The following is a 22,512-nucleotide window of genomic DNA, read 5'->3' on the forward strand; positions in this document are numbered from 1 at the left end:
TTACATGTTAAACACCAAGGAATGAGGAATATCTTGTGGGCCCGGAGTTACCAGGCAGAATTGTAATGTGGAATTCCCAATTCCATGTGATTTAATCCAGACATTTACCACCTGCTCTGAGCAAGTGGTATATGTCTGAGAGCTGCCAGTGTGAGCTGGAGGAGAGGAGGGTGGAGATGGTGGTGGAGAGAAGGGGGGTATATAGCTTGCTAGAGGGAAGCATTACATGCCCCCCCATGTGTATCTGTGCCGGGCTAAAGGGGGGCTAGGACTGGCGCCAGGATGCAGAGCTGCCCTTTCCCAAAGTAATTTTACTGGTTGGAACTTCTGGCTGTTAAAATTGGGTTCCAGGTTCCATCACCTAGAAAATGTGGGTGTGGGACCACCAGACCACTTACAATTGCAAGGAGCGGAATTCCACATGATAATTACATTCCACTCACCTTGTTCTAAGTCCTTGTGGTGAGGAAATCACATTGAATTACATTTTTAAGTATTATGTTGCGTTTTTAGGACTATTGTTATCAGAATTATCAAAGATACTGTGAGGTGTGGGAAGTACGGAATTTTACATGCGGGGAGGTGAGATTATATTTGTGACAGCATGTTAGAAGTACAGCAAGAAAATGGAGGCGGGGGAGCTCAGTTTTTATTACGTCACTGGGGCATGTACAGATTACCGAATCGCCACAGCAGGCATGCTCCCCATTAGGAGACATCCCCATTTTCCATAGCCTATCAGGGTTGCAGTATGTCTGATAAAAATATTTGAATGGAATCATTAGTTCAGAGGAAATGGTTAGCATCTGGGCTGCCATTTAGCCTCTCACCAATCATCACCATCTACATCACCCACACCATTTCCCCAGGCTGTCCTCATGCCCTGAAGTGGGTCTGGGGTATTGAGAAGAGCAGTGGATCCCAACCTTTTGACATCTGTGGACCCCCACTTTATCATTTCTGGAACCAGGGGACCCCCACTGAATCATTATCGGAATCTGCAGACCCACTACTGAGCCATTACTGAAAGCTGGGGACCTAATTTGTTAATATTATTTAATTTTCTAAGCAGTAGCAGACCCCCTGAGGAGGCTTCGCAGACCCCCCAGGGGTCCCCAGTCCACAGGTTGGGAACCACTGGAGTAGAGAGCTCTGTAGAGCCTTGATATTCTCTTATGACCCCAAGGGGACAAGAACTAATTTGGACTCGAGTGGGTTATAATCTGGCAGCTCATCAATGTCTCCTTTATTTGTAGCTAGTGTGTGGTGGAGTTAAAAAACAATGATTTCTGTATATCAAATTATTCAGCCAAGTGTTTGAAGGCCCTGATGTGATCATGATCACAAACATCTATTAATCTGGAGATTCAAATCAGGTCCCAATTATGGAAGCCTGCGAGTCATGTCACCTGTTTCAGCCTAGTGCTGGACCATATGAGGGTCTGTGCAGTGAAGCAATTTGATGTGGGACAGGGCTGCCCACCAGCTTTATGATTTGTGGAAGCGAGGCTGGGGGCGACCTCTATATAGTAAGTCTAGCGTCACAAATTTTTCAAGGATAGCCATCCCTAGCCTCCTGGAGAAGCCTTGTTCATCACAAAAAAACGGGTCTCCAATGGTACCATCTGTGCCGCTCAGCTTGGACGGAGGTCTGGGCCACCAAGGCCACCCGCATTTAATGTGCTATATCCCGGGGAATTTTTGTGTCCAATGTAATCTTGAGACTGGTGTTTGTAGGTCCCAAAAGGAGACAAGAGCAAGGACTTAAGGGTAGTTCTGTAATACATAAATTAAGAGAGGCAGGACAATAATTTTATAGTGCACCACCCATCCAATTAGGTTGAGAGGTATGGAGACCATGTCTCCAAGTTGGTATGGGTATGTTTTAAAATTGGAGCAACGTTAGTGTCCAAGGCAGCTTGATAGGCACATGATGTAAATGCCTAGGTATAAGAAAGAAACGTCTGCTAACTGGAACTGGTTTCTCAGGGGGAACAAGGGTGGTGAACCTGTCAATTTTACATACATTGTTTTCCCTCAATTGACTGTCAGTCTGGTTGCTTCCCTGTATATTTTCAACATGTGTGTCAGGCGTGGAAAGAAACATGGATGCTGCAGACATTAGAGCTTTCATCAGTGTATGTCACTACTCTGGTTGTGGCTGGTAGCCCATTGGAAACCCTATATCTGTGAGTGTCAGAACCACTTTCAGTGGGCCAGAGGGCATGCAGGGGCTACTGGAGCCAACTGTGGTGTTTGAAGCATTTTACTCCTAATGTCCTGGTCCTGACCTACTATGGATCTTGATCAACTGGGCCAAGTACACCTTCTGTACTTGACTCTCAGTTGTAGCTGTGGACGAGCAGTCAAAGGCTCCGCTTGGGTGGGGGGATTAGTGTAGATAAAGATAAGTGAGCATGACTCCCAACTCAAAGTGCACACAGTACAAACAATGAATCAATTTCCAGTCCAATACTTACTTTTATAAGAAAAAGAAGGGCCATATTTATACTTTTCGACGCACAACTGCGCCAACGCAGTTGTGCGTCAAAAAATCTAACGCCGGCTAATGCCATTCTGAAGCACCATGCGGGCGCCGTATTTATTCAATGACGTTAGCCGGCGGAGCTGCCTGGTGCGCGTGTAAAAAAATGACGTACACCAGGCAGCGCCGGCGTAGGGGAATATGGAGCTTGGGCACCAAAAAATGGGGCAAGTCAGGCTGAGGCAAAATTTTCGCCTCAACCCGATTTGCGCCATTTTTTTAAACTCCCAACCCCCATTGAAATGACTCCTGTCTTAGCAAAGACAGGAGTCATGCCCCCTTGCCCAATGGCCATGCCCAGGGGACTTCTGTCCCCTGGGCATGGTCATTGGGCATAGTGGCATGTAGGGGGGCACAAATCAGGCCCCCCTATGCCACAATAAAAAATAAAAAAATTACTTACCTGAACTTACCTTATGTTCCCTGGGATGGGTCCCTCCATCCTTAGGCGTCCTCCTGGGGTGGGCAAGGGTGACAGGGGGGGTCCCTGGGGGCATGGGAGGGCACCGCTGGGCTCCTTCCGAGCCCACAGGTCCCTTAACGCCTGCCCTGACCAGGCGCTAAAAAACGACGCAAAAGCGGCTGGACGTCATTTTTTTTGACCCGCCCACTCCCAGGCGTGATTTTTGCCCGGGAGTGTAAATACGGCGCACATGCCTCGGAGTCAATTTTTTAGGCGGGAACGCCTACCTTGCATATCATTAACGCAAAGTAGGTGTCCACGCTAAAAAGTGACGCAAACTCCATGGACTTTGGCGCTAGACGCGTCTAACGCCAGAGTATAAATATGGAGTTAGTTTTGCGTCGAATTTGCATAAAAAAAAACGACGCAAATCTGGCGCAAACGGAGTATAAATATGCCCCGAAGTGTTTTATTTCTAAATCTACATTTTCAAAGAAACAATGACGTTCATGAGCAATAACAGAAATCCCTTGAGGTCGGGGATCTAGTAGCTGTCAGGAAAATCCCTGCCCCACCCTCCTTACTAGGATGTGGTTGGGATTAGTCCCCATTCTCAGGGAATGCTTACTAGTAGGCCATGCACAAGAGTTCCCCTTTGACTCCTTAGTAATTAGTCAAAAGTGTATAGGGTGCTGCAGCACCGTTAGCATTAAGTCCCCAAGACCCCCACAGGCCCAGTTCCAGTCTTACTCACTTCAGCGGTATGGAAGCATTCAGGGGTGCAGTGAGTGCCCTCTCCGCGGGTGCTCTCGAGTCCTGATCCTGTTTTTGGCAAAGTTGGGTGGCTAATGGTTGACATGGCAGTGCCCTGCAGGAGCCGGCTCTCTCCTCCGAGCAGAAATTAGTTTCAGCGATTGGAGCTGCTCCCACTCCATAAACACAAGGTATGTCACTCTTACCCTCACTGTGGGTCGCCCTTTCTACAGAAGCTCCTCCTGGCATACAGGGTTACTGCTAAAAAGTAGACACAAGTCTCAATGCTTTTGGCCCAATAAGTTCACCCTCTGGCATACGAGGTCCACACAATGAGACAATGCAGGCCTGGTACTTTCCGCAGGGTGCTCCTTACACAGCTCAGATCATGGCAGCCCACACTCCTTGCATATGGGGGTCACCAGAACATTCCTGCACACAGACAATGACCCGATCGGTACACAACTGTTCACCTGACGCCTCACTCAGGGAGACCTCTCTGTAGAGATCCCCACTGGTCCTCACTCCCTCAAGCACTCTCCTCTTTCTCACAGGGCACACTGGTCTTGGCAAGCAGGCAGGATCTGGTGCGCCAGACTACAGGATAGATGATCTTGGTTCCCTGGGTGATGTCCCTCCCAGTAGGGAGACTAGCAGGCCTTTGGCCTCCCTCCTGGTCAGAGCAGAAGTCTTGCAGAGCTTCCTCTTTTCACACAGCTCATCTGGCTGCTTGGCAGATGATAAAGTCTGGGATCTTAACCTCCCCTTCTTATGGTCCATTTCTAGACACTAAAATATGACTTAGTTTATGAATCTTTAAGGTTTATGTTGAGGTTCTGCTTCTTTTGAAGTGTGCAGTGTACACTTCTCTTTTTCTTCTATTTCCTTGAAAGAATGCTTGCCAAAGTTGACTGACCCACAACACAATTCATGCAAGTGATAAGAGTTCATACCTGGATGTCACCCACATTGATACGTGCATCAAAAGAATAATCTTGGGCTCCCAGTCCTACTCTTAACCATTCCCTTATCATTTCCATCTCCTTCCTGAGTTGTGTCAAGGCCCCTTCCTTGTGATCTATATCTGTCTCAGAGAGCACCCTTTTAAAGTGTAAAGGGAGAGTCTTTTCCTCCTTTCCTCCCGTGTGTGTCCCACCCAACTCACAGGAATGCAGCAATACACAAATCTGTCTGGGAGGATTCCTCTACTCTCATGCCTTCACCAGGCAGGTCTGGGCTCCCCAAAATGGAGCCATGTAATGTACCATTGCAGACACACTTGCAGTCAGTGTACTGTCACAACACACATGCTTTCCAATACAGGTACTGTCATGCATTGTGCCACCACAGAAACAAATACATTTAGCCTACATATTCAGTGTGTGTGCACTGTTCAGTACTGTAACTTTTCTGTACTGTACTAAACTGTGCTATTTGCAACCACACGCTCTGACAGTATACACACTCGCCAAATGCCCACTGCACAACACTTCACCCTTCATGTATTGTACTTCATGCAAATACACATGCACCCAACACATGCTTTCATTGCACACGCATTGCACAGCACTATATCCCTCATCTAATGTATTCCTTATAGGCATAGATACACTCAGTGTATGCATTAACCACACATATACTGCACAGTACTGCTCTACCCCTTTGCTGTACTCTTCACAGGCACACATACGTCCCAAGCAGTCACTACTGCTGCGCAGCTCAGCACTCTACATCTACCTGATGTAGGCCAAAGGTGAATCAGGCACTCAGCAGTGGAATTTTTAAAAAGGTGAGTGAGCCATGGGAATCACTCCATTGACCCAAGGTAAAAAGGACCTGTTCACCACTACTGATTACTATACGGTGTGCTGCCACCCCGCGCTTGTGCTTCCTAACTCTTGGTGACTTATCCACTTGTGAGAGTAGAGCTTTGTGAGCCCTTCCCAGTCCATCAAGACTGCAACCCCGAGACAGGCCTATGGCATGGCGCACACTCATGATCTGTGTGTAACTATGACAAAAAATCAGCATTAGGGATCCAGGCAACATTACAGTTGGGCACGCAGGGCAGAGGTACACGTCTTTAACCATGCAGAGGACTTTTCCATCCCAACAGTGCATCTCTCCTGATCCACTCCACAGAGGTTCTGTCACCAGGACCAACAGGAAAGGAGAGAGGTGGCAACTTTGGAGCATTCCATGCTCTATAGGAAGGGGCCTGTGAGGAGAGTATCTTGTTGACCCTCACTGGCACCCTTGGGGCATTATATGCAGCCTTTACAAAGGCAATGAATTGTGGGCCAATATCCATCTTACGTAATATTTGGAACAGAAGAGGCCTGTGCACTTTGTCAAAAGGCTGAAAGCCGTTTCCTAATCTATTAGTATTAGACCCTGCAAGGAGGTACAGCATTCACAACGCGGTCCGAACCACGCACGCTGTTACATTGCAAGTGTTACAACAAATGCACATTTAACACGGATTCCTTTAGCACACATATCTCTACAAGGACATGCCTTAGGGAAAGCAGGGCTGGACTTCAAAGTCCAATGCTTTCTCTACTGATACGCAGTCTGGAGTTGGAATAGTAAATTATACCTCTCCAAAGTCAAACGCTTTCCCTAAGGCATGTTGTTGTAACGATATGTGTGATTAAGGAATGCGTTGTAAAGATGCATTTGTTGTAATGCCTGCGATGTAACTGCCTGTGTGGTAAAGGCATGCGTTATTCCAACATACAACCCCATGCAGGTCATCGATCATGGAGAGTGCCACCTGTAACCTACGCAGGCAGGCCGATATTTATACTTTTTTAGTGCCGCATTTGCGTCATTTTTTTGATGCAAAAGTGGCACAAACTTGCAAGATACAATTGTATTTTGTACGTTTGTGCCTTTTTTGCGTCAAAAAGCAGCGCAAATGCGGCGCTAAAAAAGTATAAATATGGGCCGCAGTGTCTAGTGCTCCTGCCACGCATGAATCTGTTTTGACCCTCATGGATCAATGCCTTTATGACCTTAGCCAAACTGGTGACCAAGATTTTGGCTAAGAGCTTGAGCTCAACGTTCAGAAGAGACATAAGCCTAATGGAGGTGCAAAGCTCAGGTATCTTGCTGGGTTTAACGATGATACATATGGTTGTACACCAAAGATCACCTGACATGGAGGCAGTTCGTGCAAGCTCCTCAAAGAGTTTAAGAGGTGCGATGCCAGGAGGGTGGAGAATTTTGAACCCCGAGACACTTCAGCAGCTTGCCAGGAGAGAAGTGTCTGAGAAGTGCCTGACCCTCCTTTTTTAAATTGCTCTTTATTCAGATGTTATAATTTGAAAGATTACAAATTCTTAAAACAATGACAAACCCACGCTACTACAATCAGCCTGGATTCCACCTTGTCGTCAGCCCATCTTCTATCAAGGCTTAGCATGATAGAAAAATGTTTACATCTTTCTTTGCACAGGAGCAGTAATAGCAAAGAAATGAATCACACGTTTAAACTTTAAACAGTTTAATTACGCTCCTCCTGTTCTCGTCTGCAGTACCAGGAAGCTAGTAGTTTCGGCAGTGGCCCACTTCAATAGGTCTTTCAACCATAGGTTCACTTCTGAAGCTTTGCGGATTTCTGTGCCATCAAAATGTGACCTTTAACCAGGACCAGACCCAGGTCTATGGCTCAATTAACATACCTGGCTTTCTTAGATCTGGGCATCAAGCCCAGAAGAGACAGAGTAGACTCCGGGGCCACAGTTTTCCCTGTTACCGCTGCAACCTTCTCAAGAGTCTCTACCCAGAACTGTGATATATTACAGGACATTGACATATCATGTGGTAGAAACCCACTTCAGAGTTGACAGCGGTGCATCTGGAGTCGCCTCCCTCATACATGTGGGCAATGCGTTTGATGATGCGATATGTCTGATGAAGGTAAGTGAATTGGGTGTACTTCAAGCGGGTATTATACAATACTCTGTGCACGCACTCTAGTATAAGGCTCCAGGTCCTATCTGCTATGTCTTTCTCCATGTCATGCACCCATCTGTCTTTTAAAAATGATGGTGGGCTTGCATTCAGTGATTGTAGTAAAGTATAAAGTGCAGTGTCTACCTTTCTCACTCTACTATGCATAATCAACAAGTGTAAGGTGGTGGATGTGGGTGGTTCCTCTTGATCCTGCCCCCATACTTGTCTCAGCTTATATACTCTGGCATATGTTATAAACTAGCCCGGACCCAATCTGTGTTCATCTTGGAGGTCTTGCATTGTCCACAGTGTCCTATGTGTAAAAAGGTCACCCAGCGCCATAATTCCAGATCTGGCCAGGGTGTTTTTATGGCCAATCTAGACAGAGAACCACCCAGAGAGAGGCTTTGCCTCTGCCCACATGTTGGAAGCCAGGAGCATGTGTTTTGACTGGGTAGGCGTTGTGTGCTTCCACACAAAAGTGCTTGCCCTCCACACAGTTGTGATCATTTTGTTTATTAATCCAGCTTCCTGAGAATGAACCTTCAGGGGCACACACGTGACACCATAATGCTATTTAAGTGTCTTAAATGACTAGATACTTTATTATGTTTTTCTCTGGCAGCAGCACAGACAGGAGGAAGGCAGTCTTTAACATACAGCAGTATTACTCCACAGTTTTTTGCTTCATCACAAATACATATCCCTTCCCATGCCATTTACTTCTAATGTTTTTTTTTACATACAACAGTCTTTTAAAACCACACCTATTAGCATTGCCAATGCTTGTTTCATGTGTGGCACCTACCAGCTGAAAAGGTGAACATGGAGCACAGGGACGTGTCCAGCCCTTGGATTAAAGGTAACACTGCCAATAGTATCTAGCTACCTTTCCAAATATGCAAGACCACTGTCCTCCCGCCACCTGGGCCATTAGCCAGTGGAGAATCCTTGGCCTCTGCAGATTCTCAAATTTGTTGTCCTTCTCAAGATCTGGACCACTATCTTGCCACCTCATCACCCACCACAACTGTGCCACAGTGTAGTGCAGCTCATAAGTGGGATCCTCTAGCCCATTGGCATCCATTGGGTACTGCAGTTTGTGCTGTGCCAATCTCGTCCTTCCAGTTCTCCAGAAGGTTTGAAGAGGATCTTGTCTAGTTCCATAAAATGCTTCTCCGACAATCTTATCAGCAATGCAGAAAACAAATAGAGCAGTCTAGGTAGAAACAGCATTTTGGAGATTGCTATCCTGGCCATGGGGGAGAGCAGCAGGGACACCGGAATTTCACAGATTGCCATGTCGCTGTGTTCAGTCTACCCAAGGGCCCCTCAATTAAGTAGTAGACATTCACTCCTAAATATTTGAAGAAGTCAAGCTTCAAATATATCCCCATGGGATAGATCACTGTGCACTGCGGGCCATATTTATATTTTTTGACGCAAAACTGCACCAACGCAGTTTTGTGTCAAAACCTTTACCGCCGGCTAATGCCATTTCTTTGCACCGTGCGGGCATCAAATTTATACTTTGACGCACGTGGCGCAAACCACAGGTGTGAGTCATTTTTTTTTACTCAAACCAATGCCTCACGTCATAAAGAAAAATGATGGTAACGCGGTGAAAATGACTGTGAGCTGGTTTACGACGTTTTTTGATGCAATAGCGTCAAAAAGCTGTGCAAACACAGCAAAATGTGCTAAGGAGAGCCAAAATGGATCTATCCCAGATGCTTGCACAGACCCCAGGAAGGTGACAACAGACCAGGAACCAGCAGTAGGACCCACACAAGACCCAGGACAGGGAGATGAAGAAAATAAAGTGTTGCTTCAGTGCAGAGGAGCAGGAAATTCTGGTGAAACAGGTGACGGAACACCAGCACCAATTTTTTGTCACCTCAAAGTTGCCAATTAGTAGGAGAGAGGCAATATGGCAACAAATTGTTGACAAGATCAACAGTGTGGCAGAAGTATGGAGAACAGTCATCAAGAGCAAGAAACGCTGGCATGACTGCAAGCGCAGGGCCAAGGAAAAGATGGCCAGGAACAGGAAGGCAGCACTGCAGACTGGAGGTGGGAGTCCAGCACCGCAGGAGGCCCGGGGCCACATGGGAGAGATGGTGGCAGCTGTTTTCCCTGAGGAGATCGTCACAGGAATTCAAGGACAGGACAGCGCAGACTACCAGTAGACAACACAGATGCAGGGTAAGTCGCATGGGGAACTAAAATGCCTAATTGTTAACTGCTACCGGGGGGTGGCATCCCCACTACACAATGCATGGAAGTCATGATATTCAGGGAGTGGCATAGGTAAAGGGGCACAGTACAGGGGCATGGCCCATTCAGAGGAAACCTGGGGCACAGTACTACACTACACCAACAACCTTTGCATGGGGGTATGCTGCCATGCCAAGGATGTTGAAAAGGTAAAGCCAGGCCAGGAGGGTAGGGTACAATGAAAAACTGGCATGCTGTCACACGTCAGCCAGTATTCTCCCTACATGAACTAGGGCCCAATTAACAACCTCTGGCCATATCTGCAAGTGGAATTTAACATTGACAACAGACTCCCATTGCCATTACCACCTCTGCTGTGTGTGCAGGTCAAGTAGCTAATGGGAGGGGGGGTCTGGCCAAGATGGCGACCGAGACAGGTGCCTGAATCGCAGGCTCCGTCCCGGACCCGAGACAACATCCTGATCGGCACCCTTGAATGTTAAAAGCAAATAAGGGCAGCTTGCCGAGACCCTCCAGATGCAGCAGTGAGCGCAATAAGGGTCCAAAACAGAGCGGATGCATCCCTGCGGCCGTCGGAAAAGGTGGAGGCCTAACGTGCGGCCGAGACCGGGGCCTCGAGTGGACTGAGGAGGAAACCGCACCCACATTGACAGCGTAGGAAACACAGGAAGGAGCCGCGTCGTTTGGGAGAGGTCGCGTGGACGACCGTGACTGAAGCCTCTGGCCCCTCCGGACTCCAGTGAGAACGCGACAGGGAGCCGCGACGAGGCGGACGTGCTTCGGTGGCTGCCCGTCTGAGTAAGGCCCAACAGAGGATCGTGGCTGGAACCGTGGGAGTTGGAGGGCGCCGGAGATTGGCACGGAAGAACCCAGGCCTAGCTGGGACCGAAGAGTCGGTACCACACATAAGGTGGGGTGAGTGGCTTGCGGGGGGCTCGGAGGGGGGTTGCTGCGGGCTACACGGCCCTTCCCTTCACCGCGCTCCTCCCCCCTGCACCGCAGCACTGCCGGACCCCGCTCGAGGAGAGGAGTGGAGCCTGCGGGAGAGGATTGGTGGACCTACGTAGGGCCCTGGGGAGCAACGAAGCGGCATCGGCATAAAGTGGAACTGCAGCGGCCTGGACGTGCCCGGGCAGCCCTTTGTGTTATAGCCTCTGGCTGAGATTGGGGCAATCCAGGCCCGTTGATTGAACGGATCCGAGAACTTGAAGGGGGGGAGGATAGGAGAAACTAAGGTCTGAAGCTGAGAGACCGGTAACCAGGTGGGCAGGACAGCGACGATAAACAACAGAAGGGAAAGAACAACTTACCTAGGCTGGTGAAGAGACCGGTATTGGGGGTGCGGCCCCCCCCCTTCCTCGAGCCTACAGTAAAACTACCAGCAATCAAGACCAGAACAGGGTCCGCAATGGGAAACCAGGGAATCCTACTGAAACTCAGGAGACAACATATGGAGCCGGGGTGCGGGTAGAGAAGAACTCTGCCACCCACTGACACACTGCAATAGACGCTGCAGCAGGTAAAAGGGAACCGGGGTCCGGTGATTTCACGGGCCCAGTTGAGTAATACTAATCCTCCCCTTCTTCTGAACACATAGAGACCCTCATAAAAAGATGGACTAGGGGAGACTGGTCGGAGCGACTGCACGTCTGACTGCCTGGGAGACCCCGGAGGAGGAAAACTATTACCAACCGCACTTTCTGGGAAACTGCATATCAATAGAAGGAATTGAAAGTGTAACGGACATAGCAGGCAAATCTAAGTCAGCAAAGGCGCAGGAGTGGCCAGTACCAGTGAAAACCATAGGAGAGCAACAAACAACACCCAGCCTATAATCCCTAGGACAAACATTACAGACCCACTCAATACAATTTGAAAAAACACTCCAAGCGATAATGAACACTAAATCCTCATTAGAAAACAAAATCGATACAGTGTCTCAGGACCTCAATCTATTGAGGGTGGATCACCGTAACCTAGCAGAGCGTGTTGGGATAACATAGAACACATTCAGCAAGCTAAACCCAGTAGTAACGGAAAACCAAAAACAAATCCAACCTCTGGATGCTGAGATGAAGGTCCTGTGGCACCCAGCGGAGGAAGCAGAAGGCAGGTCCCGACGTAAGAATGTTCACTTTCTGGGGTTTCCCGAAAGATCGGAGTGGCAAAACTCCGAACTATTCCTAGAACAATGGCTGATTAAAGAGTTCTTTTCAGTGGAAAGGGCACACAGAATTCCTGGAAAACAGCCGGCCCCGGGGCAACAACCCAGACCGCTAATAGCGAGATTTCTAAACTTTAGGGACAGGGACGCAATTCTGCAGCACTTTCGCAGCAAAGGCCCCGCACAATACGAGGGCTCCTCCATCACGGCGTACCCGGACTTTACCCAGGAGGTACAAAGACAGCGTAACTCCTACATAAAAATCATGCAATGGCTCCGAGAACATGACATTAAATATGCTTTAATGGTTCCTGCCAAACTAAGAGTCATCTCGGGAGACCGAACACACGTCTTTGCGTCCCCGGAGGATGCATGGACGTGGTTACATGCTAAAGGATTAGCCCAGCCACAGGAAGGCCAGAGAGAGGAAGAAACATGGCACTCCACGGCATTGAGGAGAAGATCCAGGAAATGGTTGAATGTCCAACCCACAGAAACACAAGCGGCTGTGGAGAGGGCCAGAGTGCTAAAGGAAGCGTTACTTCACACACAGAACTCCTTTGATGCACTACAGACTACCACAAATGATCACACAGATTCGGACTCAGTAAGCTCCGACTCCATGATCCTGGAGGCCCTCAGGAGCCCGAAATTTACACCTAGATCCGCGGATGCACTCTGATAGTCATCAGTCAATCTGAGAGTCAATTTGTCTCCTGGAACAGTTCAAAACAATATGATGAAACATGGGCCTTAGAAATGGGTCGGAAAAGAAGGCTATCATTTTCACAGACATAATGGCTAACAGCAGCTCTTATCCCATCACAGACTTGGAACATGTAATATCAACACTGACGAGACGGGAGGGCCGGCATCTCGAAGGCACCGAAATTAGTAATTTGAGTACTTCCAGAGTGGGGGCCTACCTACGAGAGCCACCACTAGGTATCGCCATGCCTCCCCAGAAGGCATCCATATGGAAGCAGGTTCTTGTTGCTGAGAGAGTGATAAAAACTTTGATGTCATGGATGATGACTAAAATAATGCGAACACAGCATAATTGTTGGGGTTTAGTTAGGGCAGGGGGGAGGTGGGAATGTTTACACGTTAGTTTAATGGGTCATTTCATAATGCGCAATAATTTACCACAGCTGATATATCCAAATATACGGCAAGGAAGGCGAACAATACACCGGGGCAAAACAATATCATTGGCCTCAACACACACAAGACTCCCTCACGACAGAATATGACGCAGGTTGCAACTCGTGTGATGCATGAATATAATATAATAACGTGGAACGTACGGGGGATGGTGACACAGGGCAAGAAACACCGCATACATGCTCGTCTCAAACGACTGGGGATACACATTGCCATCCTACAAGAAACACACTTATTAGAATCCGATCTGAAAAAACTCAGAGGACAATGGGGCGGGCAGATTATGGGCACATCACACTCGACCTATGCCAGAGGCGTATTAATATGGATTGCACAAGGTGTACCATATGTCCAACACGCAGTTAGAATAGATTAGGGGGGCCGATATGTGGTAATAGAAGGGAAACTAGATGGTAGACAGCTCACGCTAGTTGGGATATATCAAATCAAATCATTAGCATTTATAAAGCACGCTACTCACCCGTGCGGGTCTCAAGGCACTAGGGACAAAGGGGGTGGTTATCGCTGCTCGAACAGCCAGGTCTTTAGGAGTCTCCGGAAAGCGGAGTGGTCCTGGGTGGTCCTGAGGCTGGTGGGGAGGGAGTTCCAGGTCTTGGCCGCCAGGAAGGAGAAAGATCTCCCACCCGCCATGGAGCGTCGGATGCGAGGGATGGCAGCGAGTGCGAGGCCAGAGGAGCGGAGGGGGCGGGTGGGGACGTAGAAGTTGAGGCGTCTGTTGAGGTATTCCGGTCCCTTGTCGTGGAGGGCTTTGTGTGCGTGGGTGAGAAGTCGGAAGGTGATCCTTTTGCTGACTGGGAGCCAATGCAGGTGTCTCAGGTGTGCGGAGATGTGGCTGCTGCGGGGTACGTCGAGGATGAGGCGGGCCGAGGCGTTTTGAATGCGTTGTAGGCGATTTTGGAGTTTGGCTGTGGTCCCGGCGTAGAGGGTGTTGCTGTAGTCCAGGTGGCTCGTGACGAGGGCGTGGGTCACGGTTTTTCTGGTGTCGGCGGGAATCCAGCGGAAGATCTTGCGAAGCATGCGGAGGGTGAGGAAGCAGGCGGAGGATACGGCGTTGACTTGTTTGGTCATGGTGAGAAGAGGGTCCAAGATGAAGCCGAGGTTGCGGGCGTGGTCTGTGGGGGTCGGTGCGGTGCCGAGGGCCGTGGGCCACCAGGAGTCGTCCCAGGCGGACGGGGTATTGCCGAGGATGAGGACTTCCGTTTTTTCAGAGTTCAGCTTTAGGCGGCTAAGCCTCATCCAATCTGCGACGTCCTTCATGCCCTCTTGTAGGTTGGTCTTGGCGCTGGCGGGGTCCTTGGTGAGGGAGAGTATGAGTTGGGTGTCATCGGCGTAGGAGCCCCCAACAATGCACTATCTGAATGCCAGCTCTCCTGATGAACCCTGAGGCCCCAGCTATTTGGGGAGGGGACTTCAATAGCACGCCGGACATGGAATTGGACAGATCAGAACCACCCCCAAGGGGGTTACCACAGGGGAAAAACATTAGCCCACTAATGACATGGGCGGTAGTCATGAGGATGTATGATATCTGGCGCATTGGACATCCAGCAAAAAGAGAATACTCATTTTACTCGGTGCCACATAAAGTGCATACCAGAATAGATAATATATGGGGGACCCCTGACATATGCTTCTTCACAAGGGATACTGAGTACCTGGCCAAAACGCTGTCCGACCACTCCCCACTAAGACTGACAATAAGATGGGGGAGGAGACGTCCTGCGATCCCCACTTGGCGTTTACAGGTGGGAGCTCTTCAGGACCAAGCCTTCAGGGAGGAACTGAATACCACAATAAAACAATATTGGAAGATTAATAAAGACTCAGCAGGCACAAGAGCAATGGAATGGGATGCCCATAAGGTCGTGGTCCGGGGGTATTGTATGACGGCCAGCTGGGGAGTACGGTGCTCCCTCCACATAGAGTTCACTAACTTAGAAAAGGAAGTCAGGAAACTGGAAGTGGCATTGGCACAAAACAGAACATCATATTCAGAATTAAAAGACATGCGTGTTAAATATGTTGAGGCAGATCTAAGACTTCGCAGACACGACTACAATTATCATCTGGCACAACTACAAACTGAAGGACCAGAGGCGTCAGAATCCGTGTGGATCAGAACACAATTAAAGGGACTACCACTGATCACATGGTTGTCCAATGCTATGGCGAGAGGGACCTTGGGTAACCCGTTAATGCTGGCCGCGCACACCTGCTGGTCACGGTACATTCAAAAACCTAGCACCGGGTGTCCGTATTCCCCCCTTGTCCCCCTGGGTCAGATACCGGGATCGAGGGGAGCATAGGGAATGTACTCGATCAGCATTTGGGTGGAGGCAGGGATATCAACAGTAGGAGACTGTTTTGAGGATGGAGCACTGATGTCATTTGAAGCCATAAACAACCTTACGGCGGTGGGCCCAAGTCAATTTATGGCATACCACACCATACGCCGCTTAATCAAAAAGGCGTGGGCGTTATCTGACCGGGAACCAACTGCATCCCCCGTATTTCATCATATGTTGTCATATGACACTCAAGATAAAATTATAACAAACCTATACAAAACTTTAAATAGCCCTACCGACACTGGACTAGAAAAGGTAAGGGATCGGTGGAACACTGTACTACCGAATCAATTAACGCAAGTGGAGTGGTCACAAGCATTGCAGCACATACGAAGGGTATCCAGAAACCCCAGATTTAGATATGCTCAATTCAATTACACCCACCAGACGTACCTCTCACCTACTAGGTTAAAGGGAATGTTTACAGGCTCGGACCCAGTGTGCCCCCGCTGTGGCGAGACATCCGCCCATTTCTATCATACGGTCTGGGAGTGCGGTCCTCTAGTAGAAGAGTGGCGGAAAATAGTAACTGATGTATCAGAGATAACGGAACACTTATTTACTCCGGATCCAGGTTCCTGTCTACTGGGAGTAAGAGTAAGGGGGAAAGCACACAGAAACATACATAAGTTTGCAGACCTAGCATTTAAAATGTATAAAAGATTGATAGCAATGAATTGGAAAGCCTCGAAGGCACCAGATGTGAAAGCATGGAGAGCCTTGACGTTAAAGTGGTCGCGGACAGAACATCGGGTACTACGTAAATTATCAGACCAAGGCCAAACACACACGGGAAGTGACCCAAGGGAGTCATTTAATGCTAAGTTGGCCCACAAACCGACCACAATACATGTGACATGCAGGTGGGGCATAGCCCTGGGAGAATGCTAATACGAAAGACAGGAACAATGAACAGGAACCAAGATCACAATGTGAAAATAATAGGAAGGCAGGCACGTCACATTACAAATCTAACAACAGAGGCACACTAATTGTACCATATCTCATTGCAGAGGACGATGGCTCTCCTGCGGATATGCCTGTCCAGGACTACCCTGAAAACATGGATGATGAGCTGACAAACATCAGCCAGCAGACCCTCCAAGATGTCCTTGGAACCCTCCAGACCCCACCTTCAGTCACAAGGAGGAACACAGAACTAGCAGCCATCACAGAGGACCCACCCACCACCCCAATTGTACGACCTGCCAGCTCCAACACAGCTGAGGACTCTGACGACACTGGCACCAGCTTTGAGAGAACCATAGTTAGAGTACAGCGGGAGCTGGCCAAGGAGGTGTGGGTGGGGATGCAAAATATGGCAGCGAGCCTAGAGTGGGTGCGTTCGTGCATGATGTCAATGGAAGAACAGGCAGCAGCCATGCAAGGGCGAACAACAATCTTGCAGGAACTTGAAAAAAAGGTTGAAGGAAATCAGCACAGCTGTAAGAGAGTTGACACAACACCTACAACAACAATCCTGTCAATGCGTGCACAAATGCAATATTGAACCCCTCAGGGCCGACCTGGCTGCCTACCACAGTGATGTGGCTGCTATTCTTAACGAACCAGCAGCTCCTCCTTGCTGCAGTACTGCCCTTAATAGCCCCACAGTTGGCAGCTACCGGGATGTCTGACTCCACGACATCAAACACTGAGGTGTGTGTTGCCCCTTTACAACCACCACCACCAAGGGCAGAAGAGACAACACACACATCAGAAGATGAAGAAGTGGAACAGATCACCTTCACCCGTAAGAGAACCCGGTAGCACTAGTCCCTGCCACATGGCCACCTATTGCCAAGGTCTTGTGCTTTGTAACATGCCAGTCTTGCAACAACTGTACTCACGCACTGTTCTTCAGCCCACTGTTTATCTTGTCACCCTGCCCTGTGATTGTCTCCCACTAACTCATTGGCAAATCCTGTCCCTCTGCACTGTCTGACACTTCACCCCTGCATGTCCAATGACATGTCCTTTTGCACTTGGAAGGTGTCACACTAATGGACTCACAATCATGGACATTGTACATATAGCACTACAGCACTTTAAAATAAATAGCACTTACACAACAACTTTGTCTCTGTGTAATGTGACACATCAACCGTGGGGTAGATCAGTGATGTTTACCTCAGGTCAGTGATAATAGATTGTCAATACACCAACAGGGCCACCAATCATAATCCCCAGGTGGTCCAGCAGGTCTTGCTCCCGGGCAGCCAGGTCAGCCCAACGGTGTTTCAGCTGGTGGTTGTTGCGCGGCGTGTTGTAGATTTGTTGTAGATGGTACAAGACCTTTGCCCACCGGAGACTCCTTGCCTCTGTGTAATACCCCTGTATCACACGCCCACCTGCTTCGATCATTAAGGGTAGGAAGTGGCACACCAGCCAAATAAAGCCACCCAGCTCCTCCTCTCCCATCCTGCCAAGACGAGGCCTACCCAACATGTTTGCACCAAAAAAGGGAATAAAGGAGTACAGAGGAGAATGGAAGGAAAGTAGGAGAGGGAAATGGAAAAAAATTAACAGAACACAGCCCAACTATCCCCAAAGTAACACTACCCACAACAGACTAATTTAGACACCAGAAATGACCAAAAAAACATTAATACAGGATACTTCAGACACCTAGGAAACACAAAAAGCCAATTTAAGGAGCACACTGGAGACACATTCACAAAATGCACAGAGAGGCAAGTGAAAACACAGCCACACAGTCAGGAATAATCACAGACTGCAAAGTGAAAGTGAAAGTACACCCACTGTACCAATTCTGTAAACAGGATATCCTATTACATCACTTCCTGCCTTAAATGCGGTGCGTTTTTAATCTTATGCCTCAAAATAGTATAACGCTTACAGTCCATGCGTCATTTGTTTTTATGCACATTCTTAGAAATAACCCTGCATCCATAATTTGAAATATGTTTCATACTTAACCAATTTCAGGGGGTGCAGTGTGGGAATTACCGCTCAGGGCCAATGGATGTTTCATGGCAATGAGCGTCATATTTCGACGCATGTGCGTCTTTTTTGACGCGTATGCGTCAACATTTCTGTCTTTGATTGAGTTTGGGTAATTTCTCATTTGTAATAGTACATGACAGGCGTGACAATACAGAGATAAGCTGATTGCACCAACATTGTGAATTCCGGTGTACGGGCACATGTGACAGATCATACTACTGCGGACCATGATCCTCTACTTGTTGTTCCGGATTTGCACTCTTCACTGATGCAATAGATGGCCAAACGTGTGGAATACAATTAGGTATTACCCAGTTAGGGCATGTTTTGCGTCAAGAGAGGATAGCAAGGCAACGCAACTCAATACAGTAAATCAATGCCTATGGGTCAATGTGTGTGATTTGGCTCTTATCATTGTAGTTGTCCCACTGTGTGAACATCACAAGACGCTTGTATGCATGTGGAGTCAATGTGGACAACCATCAGATGCTATTCAGTGTGGAAATGAGAGAGGAAATGTGTTTGTCGTACACGTAGCAACAAATGCTGTGTGCACTTCCTAGGTTTTTTGGAACATAAGCACCACCAATGACAGAGCATGCACAGGATAGATATCAGACTGTTGATCATGGCAATGTTCCAAAACTAAGCCATCACATGTCCTGGAATGTTGGATACTACTTCCTAGGCACTTGTTTGTTTACTCCCCATGAGTCAGGCATGGGATAATTCTATGCAGGTACGGTGTTTGTAACACCGAGTCCCAAATACAATCCACAAATGTCATGTCACGCCACAGTTGGAGTCATATAAATGAGCCATGTCTCTCCTGTGACAGTGGAGGACCAGCAGAGCAAGCAGCACGTGTTCACATATTTCCAGTGGTAAAATGCACAAAGGTGTCCGGTTCAAGTGTGTGGGCCAATGTTTAGCCTGTATCATTATTGGGGTCCATACTTCCTGCATCTACAAAGTATCCTTCACAGCTGAATTGAAGGAAAGCCAATGAGGAATTGAGAACACACATGGGGATAGTCCAGCTATGGCACTGCAGATGTGTTATGAGACTGACAACAGGGCAACCTTGGTGTGCTGACAAAGTTAATGGATCAGGAATTTTAAACCAGCAGGCTTCCTCACAACATTTGTACACAGGATGGCCTCTAAAATTCCTACTGCATCCGGGAACATCAGTGCCTCTGTGCTGATTAATCTCACAGCTATTCACCACGCAAGCCCCATGAATCAGCGTGTGGACTGTCAGGGTCCTAACATGTGTTGACATTTCATGCACATTATCTGACATTGTATGTTGTGCTGGAGGCACCATACCCAATCCATGCATACAGCCATGGTACACTGTCACTATTTGTCACTCATGCATACATGAAACCCAGACAAGGGATGGGCCATGATTAGGCTATTTGGAAACAAGTTCCACCCCATGGAACGATAAGTAAACTGATTATGCTATACAATGTTTTTGAGTATTCATTGTAGAACCACCTGACACAATACCCCAGGAGGAAAGTGAGGGCTGGGAAAGCAACTATGATACAAACGTAGCCACAGGGAACCTTTATGGTAACGCAAAGACAGGAACCAGTCAGGCTAACAGGATGCGGGGTCAATCAGAATCCAAAAATTTAACAAGGCAACTACCCTGTGAGCAGACTAAGGGGGTCATTCTGCCAGAATACCGCCGCGCGGTCAGAAGACCGCCGCGTTATTCTGTGTTTCCCGCTGGGCTGGCGGGCGACCGCCAGAAGGCCACCCGCCAGCCCAGCGGGAAACCCCTTCCCACGAGGAAGCCGGCTCCGAATGGAGCCGGCGGAGTGGGAAGGGTGCGACGGGTGCATGGCAGACACTGAAAATCTTTGTGGGGCCCTCTTACGGGGGCCCCTGCAGTGCCCATGCCGTTGGCATGGGCACTGCAGGGGCCCCCAGGGGCCCCACGACACCCCTCACCGCCATCCTGTTCCTGGCGGTCAAAACCGCCAGGAACAGGATGGCGGTGAGGGGGTCGGAATCCCCATGGCGGCGCAGCAAGCTGCGCCGCCATGGAGGATTCCACAGGGCAGCAGAAAACCGGCGGGAGACCGCCGGTTTTCCGTCTCTGACCGCGGCCATACCGCCGCGGTCAGAATGCCCTTGGGAGCACCACCAGCCTGTTGGCGGTGCTCCCGCGGTCCCCGGCCCTGGCGGTCCATGACCGCCAGGGTCAGAATGACCACCTAAGACTGGTCAAAGGTGGAACAACACTGTGGAAAATGAAAACAGTGTTTGTCCTTTGTGTTGGAACGTAACACAGTAACCCAAGGGCTGTGTTACACAAGTGATTTATACAGCAATGCATAACAGTGTTATACATAAAATTACAGCTTCTATGCTGTTCCAGGCAGCTGCAAGGGCAGTGCATGTTCAAATGGCTGGTCTGCATGGAGGAGCTCACAGGTGTGTGCAGCTTCAGTCTCTCACAAGTCCTGTAGGTGAGAATCAAGTTCAAAGGGCCAACAGTACCTTTCACATGGGAAGCAATGTACAGTTGATTAAAGGTCCTACAGACTACAAGGCAATGCATTGTTTAACCAGAAGTCCATGCAGACAGAAGTACAATGACTATGGCATACCATACTAAAGAGGGAAGCACACTGTATTCACAATATGAGTCTGGGTGTGTGTAGAGGAGGGATTATCTGGGTACACATATTCCCTTTCCAGGGACCTCTGAAGAATGGTGGAGTGAGACAGGGAACATGGGAGTGGCAGGACTGAAGACCTGGGCTGCCATGTGCAGGGGATGTCTTGTGAGCAATGCTAGTCGTACCTGGGGCACTTGTGCTATCCATTTGCTGCTTATATGGAATTCTTGTCACACATAGTCCTTGCAAAGATAGCTGATGTAACACTTACTGCTGTCAAGGGTCTGGTCATACCTTCTTGTCACCAATGCAATAGCACATCCACTGCCTCATGTATGAGGCATTTTTTTCACTTATTGACTGATGGTGTCTTAGTTGTGTGCCATATGCTGTTCTCCTCTTCCTCCTCTTCAGGCATTTGTGGGTCAGGTTCATATAGGGGAATGTTCCTTCTTACACATATGTTGTGCAGGATGGCACAGGTCAAAATGATTTTGCACACCAATTCAGGTGAGTATAGGAGGCTGCCTCCGGTGATGTCGAGGCACCTGAATCTTGTCTTCAGGATGCCAAAGGTCCTCTCGACTACGGTGCGTGTCCTCCGATGTGCCTCATTATAGGCACGCTCTGATGCAGTGCTTTGGTTTGCAAATGGGGTCATGAGCCATGGCTGGATCCCATACCCCTGATCAGCTGAAAGAGAAAATGAGTGAGAACATGTTGATGTAGCTTGCACCATGATTATCACTTTGCATGGCAGTTGTTCTCTTGTGTTGTCTGCTGACTCATCGGTGTTTGTGTTATTGTGTGGAATCCTAGGCTTCTAGGATGTACCATCAGCAATGGGTTGTTTCCTTATCTGAACGGGTGTTTGGCTGATTGACCGGATGTCAGCAGTTTTGTTGTAGAGTTGCAGTACATTGTGTACTCCCTTGCATTATGTCATGTGAAAGAGGTGTCCATGTGCCTTAACTGGGGGTGACATGATACTTCCATACACAGATTCAGTTCCACAGTGATGATAACACGGTTGCATCTATATACCCTGGACATCCCATCCAATTTCACATATGCAATAGAATTATTCAAACATCAGTGAGACATTTAGATTTGGCAGGGTGACAATGTACAACACATCTCCGTACGTTGTCAGCTCTGATGTGTTGACATTTGACTATGCACAAATATCCCATGTGTGACAGGTTCTCTGCAGACCTATTTCTCTGCCCTTGCCAAGTCTACTCAGGTTGTAACGTGTACCTTAACCATTTTAACGCCTGCCCTGACCCAGGCGTTATTTTACGCAA

At 48.5% G+C, this 22,512-nt stretch overlaps 1 long non-coding RNA gene across 1 annotated transcript in view; it reads left to right on the forward strand.

Moving 5' to 3' along the window:
• The window catches only part of LOC138284861 (uncharacterized), a 112,712-nt gene that overhangs the window by 62,720 nt on the left and 27,480 nt on the right, over positions 1-22,512 (forward strand). The gene's annotated exons all lie outside the window — the stretch shown is intronic.

The sequence above is a fragment of the Pleurodeles waltl genome, chromosome 3_1 (assembly GCF_031143425.1).
Source record: "Pleurodeles waltl isolate 20211129_DDA chromosome 3_1, aPleWal1.hap1.20221129, whole genome shotgun sequence".
NCBI lineage: Eukaryota > Metazoa > Chordata > Amphibia > Caudata > Salamandridae > Pleurodeles > Pleurodeles waltl.